The 10,961-nt window shown below is 47.3% G+C and overlaps 1 long non-coding RNA gene across 1 annotated transcript in view; it reads right to left on the bottom strand.

The window, feature by feature from the left end:
- Positions 1-571: 571 nt before the first annotated feature.
- LOC144164024 (uncharacterized) overlaps positions 572-10,961 on the bottom strand; it is a 61,708-nt gene continuing 51,318 nt past the window's right edge. Inside the window, exon 5 of the long non-coding RNA XR_013321004.1 lies at positions 572-621. This is a non-coding gene — a long non-coding RNA (uncharacterized LOC144164024). The remainder of the gene's footprint in view (positions 622-10,961) is intronic.

Raw genomic sequence — 10,961 nt, 5'->3', positions numbered from 1 at the left:
GGCCGAGTGTAAGAGATGCCTTGCATCTAAAATACATGAAGGTTACGAAGGTTCATGTAGGCGAGACTGGACGTACGCAATACGAGACGTATTCAAAGCTTCCATGAACATGGACCACTTTTATCGGTCGTAAAGAGCAGAGTGTAAGGAGAAGCCTGGAAAAAGTGTGCCATTCATGATCAGCCAACAAGTCGAGCCATGCTTATGTAGTCTGGCATATATTTTCACATTACAGAGATTAGTGGGTTTTAGGGGATTAATGGGCACATAACACTAGTCTCTAAACACAAAGAAGCCTTCATGTATTTTGTTTTTACCGGTTACTTTTTGAACAGTCAATATTGGCTTCGGGATAAGCGATCAACCAAACTTGCTTCGCTAGCGCCAATTTGTGTTGTACAAGTTTGCATGCTAGCCTAGACTTGAACAACGTATTTTTCCCAGGCAATATACAGAAAGCTTCAAAAACTAATACATTTTCCCATCTAAAAACGACAATCTAACTGCTCGTTTTACGTCCCCTTGGGGCAATGTTTAAGACGTGCGCAATTCCAGAATAAATGAACTTACCTCAAATAGAGCATCCATAAGGCCCGATAAAACTCCGTCGATTGCTCGTGTCTGATTACAGAAAAGAAAACATTTCAAACATTAAACCAGGCAAAGAGTTTTCAAGGCACAAAAACAAAAAACGGGCTCCACATTTGCAAAGGAAAGGATAACAGTTTCGGGCATAAAAAACATGCCTCGCAGAGTATTTTGTGTAATGTTTATAGGAACGCAGGGTACTTTGAGCGGAGTATTTAGAGAGAGAGAGGGATTAAGCTTCTTTGTTAGCAAGAAAATGTGGAGTGGTGTCCTCATTTCAGGAGCCCATTCGTGGTGCCAGCCGCGACAGCCCTTATATCCAACCGAAGCTGGTCTTCCGGACTGGAATTGGACAACACGATCTCCGACGGTTCATCAGACGAACGAGGAAAATTGCCTAACTTGGGGTTTTTGTGACAACCCCACACCGTATGGTAGAGCGTGGCAGGTTCGTTACAAAACTGACACCGAGCGGAGTACTGGGTCGGATCCATCAGGGGCAATTTTATTCTCTCCTGGGCTTTCCTTAAGGATTCGTGCGCCGGGGGGGAAATCCTGCGCTCGAGCCTGTAATGCTGACTCATCTCATAGTAGGTGAGAAATGGGCTCGCTGCCTCTATCCACTGTGGTGTCCGGCGGGATAGCTCTCTTGCAGTATTACAGGCAATGTTGTTGCCCTGGAGGATCGAATGGGCTGGGGGCCAGAGTATTTTGACTCGTCGGTGAAGCGGACGTTGAAGAACGTTTAAGGCACATTTGGATATTCTTCTATGAAGGTAATTTTGGTATGCCTGCTGCGGATGTGTTGTAACTGTATCTTGGGTGGCCTGAGAGATGGCCAGGGTAATGTCAGCCTCTTCTGCTTGGTCAGTGATCGTGAAGGGTAGGGGGATGCTGGTAATAAGCGACGTTGCGGTTGTCCCAACAGCAGTCATCGATCCCTTTCTTGCATAGTCTGCCACATCAGTAAAGACCGTGCGGGCCCTGTTGTCGTTGACCCTTCCGATTGCATGAGGTCTTGCCTCTCTTCTGCCTGGATGGTGTACTGGATGCATGTTGCGTGGTATGGGCGCTTCTGCAATCTGCTCTCGCAGTTCGATTGGCTCATCCTAATACTGTATCTCTACAGGGGCCGTCATTCCTAGTCTGCCTAGGAGTATTCTCCCAGTGATACTTAACCCCAATATTTGTCGCTGGTTTGATGGATGAGCATCGATGATTTCAGCCACTGTGTTGTGAATAGCCAGTTTTAAAAGTTGTTCATTCGAGGTGCTTACTGGGAGCCCCAGAGCCTCCTTCTATGCCTTTCTGATGAACACGTCCAATTTAGCTGTTCAGTCTTATTTAGCATGGCATATGCAAGGGTGACGTCAGGACGTCACCCTTGAGGACGTCACAAAGGACGTCAGGACGTCACCCTTGAGGACGTCACCTTGAGGACGTCACCAGTCAGGACGTCACAAAGGCCTCAACAAGCCGAAGTGTGTCTCATGCCCGTATACGTTGTCGTTATTCTTCCGAGAATATGTGCGACTTGTTTGGTAGTGCGCTTGAGTCGGCTGATATGAACTGTCTTTCTGCTGTCCGCCTCGAAGAACATTCTCAAGATCTTGATCTGACGGGAAGGTATGATGGTATGGCCATCCAGGACGATCTCGATGCTTGGGGTTTGCCACCTTCCCCTGTGCACCATAAGGAGCTCTGATTTTTACGGTGAGCAAGAGCGGCCACAGCTCTTCGCGTATTAGCGGTCCTGCATTTCCCCACCGCGCCCTTGCCAGTCCACACCGTTATATCGTCGGCGTGCAAGCCATGGTGCAGATCTGGTATGACCCCTAGTTTGGCGGGTAGGCCAAAGAGGGCGAAACTGAACAGTACGGGTGACAGAACCGCTCCTTGTGGCGTACCCCTCCCACCGTGCTCGATGGGGTCCGACGCTATAACTCCGATCTTGAGAACGGCTTTGCGTCCTGACAGGAAGTCTCGGACATAGTTGTAAATCCGGTTCCCACACTATAGACAATGGAGGTTTACTAATATAGCATAGTGGGTCACATTATCAAATGCCCCCTTTAGGTGGAAGGCCAGTATTGCTTTTGGCGTGCGGCTGTTGGCTTGCATCATATCTTCTATCAGTTGTAAGAGGATATCATGATTTGAAAAATACGGCCTAAAGCCAAACATGGTCGATGGCATTTTCCCGGTGCTTTCTCGATATTTCTGCATCCTCGTGAGGACAATGTGGGCCATGAGCTTCGCTACGCAAAAAGTCAAAGAGACGGGACTGAGGTTTTCAATGTTTGGTTCCTTGCCAGGTTTGAGAATGAATCGCACTTCTGCGGTCTTCCATTCCAAAGGGTGGGTTTCGCTCCTACAGCAGGTGTTCATGTATGCGGTGAGAGCAGTCATCGAGGAAGGCTCGAGGGCTGCTAGCGTTTTGTTGGTAATCTCATTTCGTCCCGTAGTGGTGTTGTGTTTAAGCTTTCCCATTGCAGCTTCTACTTCGCATAGCTACATGTCCCCGTGCAGATGACGATTTGGCCTTCCCGTGTAGTCCGGGATAGGCGTAATAGGGGATGGTGGCATGTATTTGTCCTGTAATTTCTTTAGTAGCTTTGACTGCGTCCCTGGAAATGAGTGCAGAACCATCGTCATTGTGCAGCGAGATTGGCCTTTGCTGTTGGCTGGGTCTATGAAATATCTCAGCAGCCTCCACGTCTTTGAGCTTCTGAGAGTCCCCTTTAGACCGTCGTTAGGGCAGAGCCAATTCTCTCGACTAAGCTGTGCTGCGTATTTCGTCGCTTCCCCTGCGAGTCTGGCTATGCTCTATTTAAAATTTTCTGATGTGGCGTTGTCTTTTCTACCTGCGGATGAGTCCGCTTCTAGCATCTCATAAGTGAAGCAGCTTGGGATGTACGCTAGGCACTTGCGTGGTGGTCTTTACTTTCTGGGTCGTGGATCTCATGTTCTCCCGTACTCCCCTGGCCTAATCCTGTATGCTTGTGATCTCGCTAGATAATTCTTGGGCTTCCCGGCGTTCACGAAATTTGTGCCAATCAGTGATTATGGCATCACCTAGGTGGGCTCAGTACTCGGGACCTGGATATGATGTCATGGTCAGACCCTAGGGTTTCACCATTGTTGATCCAGCTGACCTCATTAATATTCTTGACTAACGTGAGGTCAGGACAAGTATCCCTGGTGACGACTTTACCCATTCGTGTCGGGACCAAGTGGTCAGTGACAAGGGGAGGTTGTCTTCCTCCATGGCAAGGCTGAGTTCCGTGCCTGTCTTTGCTGTAACCGTATCCCCAAAGTGGGTGAGTAGCGTTGAAGTCGCCTGCATTGAGAGCGGGTTATCAGCCGCTACTCGCACCGCCTGCTTAATTATTTGCTTTATCTCCCCCTGTTCCCTCTTGGGGAAAAGCACACGTTGAGAACGAACGGGCTCTGGGCTCTTCCTGTTTTCCTTGAGATCAGCTCGGACAGCACTCCGACTTGTTCATGCTGGGTTAACGAATTCTCTATGGCTGTGATTTCCTTTATGATGGGTGTAGCTGAATTATTGATTTTGGAATCTCCATGAGTCATTTAGCCCGGTAGTTTGACAGGCGCATTGGTTTCTTGGGGCGCAATTACGTCTGGTAGAATACTGACGGTTCCTATATACTGCTGCTTTAGGATTAATACTGCTGCAGTTTCAATGCCATACTGTAGTTCTTTGCTTCGACTTGTGGTTACGAGCCATTGCTACTACCTGAGAAGCCTTCCTTGGGATCTTGCTTGTTTGGCCTGTGGTAATGCTTCTCTCGATGCTTGCTCGGAGACTTTTCAAGCACCTCGACCCTTTTGTGCAAGGCACATGATTCCTTGTACATTAAATCGACCCGTGCTGTTAGTGTACCAAGCTGCTCTGTGATACTCACTGTAGCCCGTTTCGATTGCGCCTCGATTATCTTGGTGAATTTTTCAACTATATGTGTGTTTTCTTCTCGTGGCTCAACTGTAGGTTGTTCCGGCTCAACTGGGAGATCTTTCTTTACTACCATCATTCTGCGTTTCTCGTTTGTGTGAGTAGTTATTGCTGCCTTGAGGGCAGCGAACTAGTGACTAAGCCTTCTTAGCTATGCCTGGACTTTCGCGCATTCGGCCTCTAGTCTTTCATTTTCTGCCTTGACCTTTGTGCACTGGGCACACTGGGGTTGGGTAAGTATGGGGGTACGACCAGCGGGAGAAGCAATGATTGCCCAGCTCACTTGTCCTGCGAGGGATGTGCTCTGTTTTGTATCTGGATCTGGAGCGGGATGGTCAACGGCACACGTGATGGCATGAGCTTCGTCCACGAGACCTGCTCTGCGAGGGCCTCGATAGCGCGGACACGCGCAGGGTTTCACGATTCCTCGCCATTGCCTCATAGGGCAAGACGAAAGGCTCGCAAAACCTATTGGGGCACCCTTTGGATGCTGTCAGGTAGTCTCAGTTGCATAGGGTACACTGCGGCTGGAAGACGTGCGCCGGTGTCGGATCCCGTGCCCCACAGGAGTTACAAGACCGAACGGTGGGGTTCGGGCACACATCACCATGATGTCCCAACACGTGGCACACACTACACACTGGCACAGTCTTCCTGTATAAGTAGCATTTAACTTCAACTTCCATGTAGTACACATAAAAAGGTACCTTGTGTCCTTGGAAGGTGATCACCATAGTCCCGGTACTGCCGAGCGGCGGCACGTCTGAAGCTCATGCCCCGGTGAGTAGAAGTCGTCGAGGACTTGCTGCATGTTGTAGTTCAGTGGTAGGTCGTGAATCATTGCCTTGACCGATGTGGCGGGAGCCAGTCCATAGATGCTGACCAGATGTGCTTCCGCGTCAATTGTTAGCTCCCAGATTTGATTGCGGGCCCGCGCTTCCTTGCGGTGAGGTGTGCACACGGTGATGTTTTATGTCTCTTCCCCTCTAATACGAATGTCTGCCTCTCGACAGGCAAGTCTTGATTCATGTAAAACAGCTCCAGCGAGCTTGGGCGGGTTCAATTTGGTTTGAGATAAAACTTGTTTGGGTCTAATCACGAGGTTGCTGTCATCTTTCGGAAGTGGGGGTGGCTTAGTCTTACAGGTGGTTAACCTAGGCCCGGCCGATGGACGATTAGTGGTTACTCTTAACGTTGTCCTCCTCGCCTTTTGTTTGCGTTGCTGGGCTCGGCTGACGATTTCAATCCATTCCTCCTTACTGTTCGTCGTGGTGGTATCTTCTTGTTCGTGGCTGTCTTCCATTGCTTCTTCGTCACTTCCTTGCTCTTGCGGGAAGCTTAATGGTTGCTCCGAAGTCGCAGGAGGAGTTGTCATTGTGACATGTTCGAAACAGTTGGTCTACGCAATAGGCCTACACCTATTCCGCCACCTCTGAGCAAAGGCTTCCCGTAAAATAAAAAATAATGCACTTATGGGCCCAAGGTTTGTGTTGGCGTAGTCCTAAGAACTTCGCGAAGGCATCAATAAGAGGTTTGTCATCAGGACTTGGCGTATTCTGCACTTGAGGCTTAAAATAGGCAAAGCCCAGGTGGAACACGTCAACACTCCTCTTCGTCGACCCGGAGTATTAGAGCACAACGCTAAAAGTGCCCAAATCTCTGTACATCTGCTAGGTAAATCAGAACAACAGGCTATAATAAACCTCGGTTTCGTCAGTGACATTTACTCAATATTTTTAAAAGCTCCACCTCAATTATTTCAAATTTGCCTCGTTGTACGCATACGTCTGCTTCAAATGAAAGGCTTAAAGTCATCGTTTCTCTGACGCTTCTTTACACAGTTTCAAACGGTGCAGCCGTGTGCCAATAACGGTTATTTCACATAGTTAAACACATTATATGGCCACATATAGAGCTTCGCTGACAATCAGCGGAACAGCATTGTGGCGTATCGCAGACAAATAATATTAAGATATCTGACACTTCTACAACGACCTAGAACTGTACGAATCTCAATAAAGAGTTGCGTTTCCATCACCGACTCAATCGTATTACTAGACGTTCATTCACTCTACCACAGTTTCTATATTATGTAGCTGCAGAAAGATGGATGGATGGATGGATGGATGGATGGATGGATGGATGGATGGATGGATGGATGGATGGATGGACGGACGGACGGACGGACGGACGGACGGACAGATAGATAGATAGATAGATAGATAGATAGATAGATAGATAGATAGATAGATAGATAGATAGATAGATAGATAGATAGATAGATAGATAGATAGATAGATAGATAGATAGATAGATAGATAAAACTTTATTTGAGCCTTGAAGTCACCTCTGAGGCGGCCTCCGACGGGGTGGTCCGTTATTAACAGGGCCCATAAACGGCCATCACCTCCAGGCCCCGGGCCACTAGGGCCGCGTGGGTCGTTGCGGCGGGGCTGGACTGTAGAATCTCCCATCGCTCTTTGGGGGAAGGAGGTAGGGGGGTGTTGGTTGGGGATGGGATTTGTGGGATGAGGGCTTTGAGTGACGTGCACTCTGCAATAAAGTGTCTCAAGGTGCCTTTTTCTCGGCGAAAGAAGGGGCATGTGTCTTCATATTGTTGCGGGAACAGGGTGTGTACAATGGTGGGTGGCCCAGCGACCCCGCTTGAATTCTTCTTAATACTATCTGCTCTTTCCGTCTTAGTGTACGATGGGGTGCCGGCAGTGTGCGCCTGTCCTCCCTGTACATTTCTGTTATCTCTTTGAAGCTAGTGATGGGAGTCGGGTCATCCTCTCCTCCACTCGCCTACTCTTGTGCCCGGCGTGCCATCTATCGGGTGTAGCAGCCGGCAATTGTGTTGCCGAATAATGAGGAGTGAGCGGGTGTCCATGCGACCTCGACTAAGCTTTCTGGTGGCTCTCTCTTGTTCATAATGTTTGCTGCCACGGAGGAGATCGTGCCCTTCCGGTAGCTGCTGTAGGCCTTGCTGTCAGTGACCCCGACCTCGACGCCGGGTTGAAGCAGCGCTAGTGCCATGGCCCATTCTTCCGCTGTGGTTGGGTCTAGTGTCCTCGTGGATGCCTTGGTAATCAGTCTGTTTCGAGACGTTACGGCCACTGCTGCTCGGTCGCTTCCCTGTAGTAGGGATGCGTCCGTGTACAAGACGTGAGGGTTGTCGCCGAATATCCACTCCAGAGCTGCTGTTCGCGCCTTTCTTCTTCCCTCGTCCTCTCCCGGCGTCATATTACGTGGAAGGGCTTCGACGTGATTTTTGCTCGCCAGTGTTCTGGTATGATGCCTGGTGTTGGCATCAGCTCGATCGTCTATCCTATCTTCTGGAGGACCGTTCTGCCGTGTTCGGTGCAGCTGAGTCCCATCCACTGGTTGGACAGGTGGGCTTCCACAAGCTCGTCAACGGTGTTGTGGACTCCCATTTCATGAAGCCGTTTGGTTGAAGTGTAGATGGGGAGTCCTAGGGCGTGTTTCGTTGCCTTTCTTATAAGTATGTCTAGTCCTTCCCTCTGTGTCTTCGTACGCCATAACTTGTATTTGGTAGGGCATCGGAGTCGCATCCTAGACGGGTTTCTCGCCTTTTGGTATGAGCACACTGTGCGCTGGTAAATTGGATATCTTAAAATCGTACCGTTGTTAAGGACACACCGTTCAGGCATTCTTGACTCGCAAATTGGGGTAACATGGTACCGACCACTCTGTCTTCTCGTAAAGCATTACACACACTTCCCGCTGTTTTGAAACATTGAAAGCCTCAAACAAAATTACGCATTCTGCAAAGCCTTTATGCGCAATTTTATTACACATATATGTACTTTGATCATTCATAATTCAAACCTGAAATAAAATAGTATGCTCGGGAGAGCTAGTCTAATAAGATACTATGTATATTTGCATAAAACAATGCCCTCCCTTCCCCACTTATTATATTTGCGTTCATAAAACTTTATATACGATTGGCGAGATTTTTGATCTGATGTCTCCGGTACATTAGATTTACACGTTCGGAATGAATCTCAGGAAACGTTGTGGTAATAGTAGTTGCCACCAAACCCATGCCTTACGACCTCGGACTACCAATTGGGTTTCGCAATAGATTTACACGAACTTACATCGCGCTAGACAGCGTGCAGGGTGTGGAGCCCTGTAGTGGCACTGAATCTTGGTTATTGTTTCAACTAGGCGATCGCCTTGCCCATACGATATTGTTCCATTAAAGTGATTGATAACTGGCGGCGGCACTCTGAAATACCGCCGATATTGCCTCCCGTACTGCAACGGTTTTCTTGGTATTCTTATGTGTTCAGGCATCTTGGTACTTCAGCTCATGTTCAGCTAAAGGCAGAGTCCGGCCGCGCATCCTACACGTTCCTCGCAAAGACCTTCTCCTGGCGCGTTGATTACGTCAAATGCTTCTGTACGTCACCTTTTTTAGACATTTTTATACGAAAGCACATAGCAACATTGCTCGCGTCTTTGTAAACCACCATGCTTTTAATTCTTGATTGATTGTAGGGTGAACACGCCGACCCAACGCAGGCGATGTGGCGCGCCGTAGTGGAGGGCTCCTATGGTATACTTTTGACCACCTGGGGACCTTTAACGCGCGTCGAAATCTCGTACACACGGGCGTTTATTTTAGCCTCCATCACTAAAGCGGCCGCCGCGGCCGGCAATTGAACCTGCGACCTTGTGCTCAGCCGCACAAAGCCTTAGCCACTGAGCCAGTAGGATGGGTGCTTTAAACCTACTAAAGAAAGGGCGTATTATGTGGCTTTGGGTGTCAAGCGTGTTACACGCAGCAATCAGTAACTAGTTTTACAGGGTCGAAAGGAATGACTTATGATCGAGCCACCATGGTGTGCATTAGAGAAGTTCTGTGTTCAAAATGAAAGTGTGTGGCGCCAGTCCCTATGGAAGTTCAGTGAACTTCCATGGCAGCGGATTTTTTAAGAAGTTTATGAGTAGACCTGGACAAAACTAACAGTATTTGGTAAATGCCCACTTTTTTGTGAAAGCATGTTGGCACAACCTACATATTACTGTGCATGGCTACATTACTGTCTACGGCGTTTCTATTTTAATCTGAAAACTAGCATGGACATTCTTTGTAAAAACCTCTTTCTGCAGCATCAGACTGCACAGAAGAATCGATATTAGCATTGTTTGGCTCTCACCCTTGTTCGATGTACTAACACATTAAGTCCGTACGTGAGCAAGGCGAAAAAAGAATGCCCACATTTGCTTATTTGCAGGCATTTGAGGGGCACAAGATACATAAAAATGTACCTTAAAGCTAGATGCTATACTTCTATGGAGCATGCCATTTACGCATGTTCCGAAGCCTCTGGGAGGGCTGTAATGCTGTTTTTTTAGTAAACACAATCTTGCCATCTCCAACGTTTGAGTGAAGCAAACTCAAATAAGTGTCAGCGTGTTTAGAGGTTCCCGAATCATCGGTGATCTTAAACGCGTAATTTTATGCATTTTGGCTCAAGCTATTTTAGCCGGTTGTTGTAGCCGTGTGCCGTTACGTGGCCTTATATTATGAAATCTAAAGCGTTAGGTAGAATTTTGTTTTATGTACAGTTAACGCCTTTTCGGTTACTTCCTTGGTGGTTTTTACCAAATATATTTTCCTAAATTTACATAAAACCCAGCGTATCATGAAAAGCATTGACCAAATAAAAAAAGGGTGGTGTCTGAAAGTAGAAACAATTCATATTTTTGTGCTTGCATGTCGTAAGAAGGTGCGTATGAAATAGATAACGTTTACATTGTATTTCCGTCTAACAAGTGCGTTACGCACCATTTTTTCCAGGTACAGCAACTGACTAAAACCCGGTCACCAATGCATTTATTCAAGGGCATCAATTCATAGTTTGCAACGTGCATTTGTTATTAATAAATTTCTTGTTGGTTAGCGTACAACTCATGAGCAACTGGTTGTTCGTTTTAATTAGCTTGTGGTGTCTTTACAACAAAAGCTCCTGGCTGTTTTACCCTCCGTGTCATCGCCATACAATTCCGTGTTTATTATGCTGAAGAAAATGAAACTACACAAGAAATAATCGATGCCAGCAATCACCAACCATAGAATGCGTTTAATGATCTTTCAGTGTCGTGTCCCTCCATGTGTGAAACACCTCCGTTTTTTAAAGTTATGGCAGAACCTCGCTGCGGATGATTATTTTTCTTTGTTAAAATAAAACATACATTGGAATTTCGGCGTTATGGTTTGCCTGGCTATCTAGTTTCATTCGAAACGTAGCAAGCCTTTGTTAACTTGCCAATCAGCTCTCATGATATTATTAGTTGTTTTCATCTAATAGGATGCGCGTGGAAATAAATAGTCTCTAACCACATGCAGACCTAAAACCACTTCATT

Source organism: Haemaphysalis longicornis, unplaced genomic scaffold, assembly GCF_048455015.1.
Source record: "Haemaphysalis longicornis isolate Haplotype H1 unplaced genomic scaffold, Haemaphysalis longicornis Haplotype H1 scaffold_13, whole genome shotgun sequence".
NCBI lineage: Eukaryota > Metazoa > Arthropoda > Arachnida > Ixodida > Ixodidae > Haemaphysalis > Haemaphysalis longicornis.
The sequence above is the reverse complement of the archived record's forward strand: the minus strand, read 5'-3'. Positions and strand labels throughout refer to the sequence as shown.